The sequence below is a fragment of the Mus caroli genome, chromosome 8 (assembly GCF_900094665.2).
Source record: "Mus caroli chromosome 8, CAROLI_EIJ_v1.1, whole genome shotgun sequence".
In the NCBI taxonomy this organism is placed as follows: Eukaryota; Metazoa; Chordata; class Mammalia; order Rodentia; family Muridae; genus Mus; species Mus caroli.
Window position 1 is genome coordinate 77747198 of NC_034577.1, and position 756 is coordinate 77747953.

Below are 756 nucleotides of genomic sequence, written 5' to 3' on the forward strand. Positions count from 1 at the left end.
CCCAGGAGTGTTGACAGAGGCTAACAGAATCACAGGAGGAACAAGCTCTAGCCAGAGACAGCTAGAACATCTAACACCAGAGATTGCCAGATGGCAAAAGACAAACAAGAATTTCACCACAGTGAGTCCTGGATACCCCCAACACACCCGAAAAGCAAGATTCAGATTTAAAATCATGCAAGATTCAGATTTAAAATCATATTTCATGATGTTGGTAGAGGATTTTTAAGAAGGGCATTAATAACTCACTTAAAGAAATAAAGGAGAACACGGCTAAACAGGTAGAAGTTCTTAAAGAGGAAGCACAAAAATCTCTTAAAGAACTACAGGAAAACACAACCAAACAGGTGATGGAATTGAACAAACCATCCAAGATCTAAAAATGGAAGTAGAAACAATAAAGAAAACCCAAAGGAGACAACTCTGGAGATAGAAACCCTAGGAAAGAAATCAGGAAGCATAGATGTGAGCATCAGCAGCAACAGAATACAAGAGATGGAAGAGAGAATCTCAGGAGCAGGGGATTCCATAGAAAATATGGACACAACAATCAAAGAAAATGCAAAGTGCAAAAAGATCCTAACTCAAAACATCCAGGAAATCCAGGACACAATGAGAAGACCAAACCTAAGGATAATAGGTATAGAAGAGAGTGAAGATTCCCAACTTAAAGGGCCAGTAAATATCTTTAACAAAATTATAGAAGAAAACTTCCCTAACCTAAAGAAAGAGATGCCCATGAACATACAAGAAGCC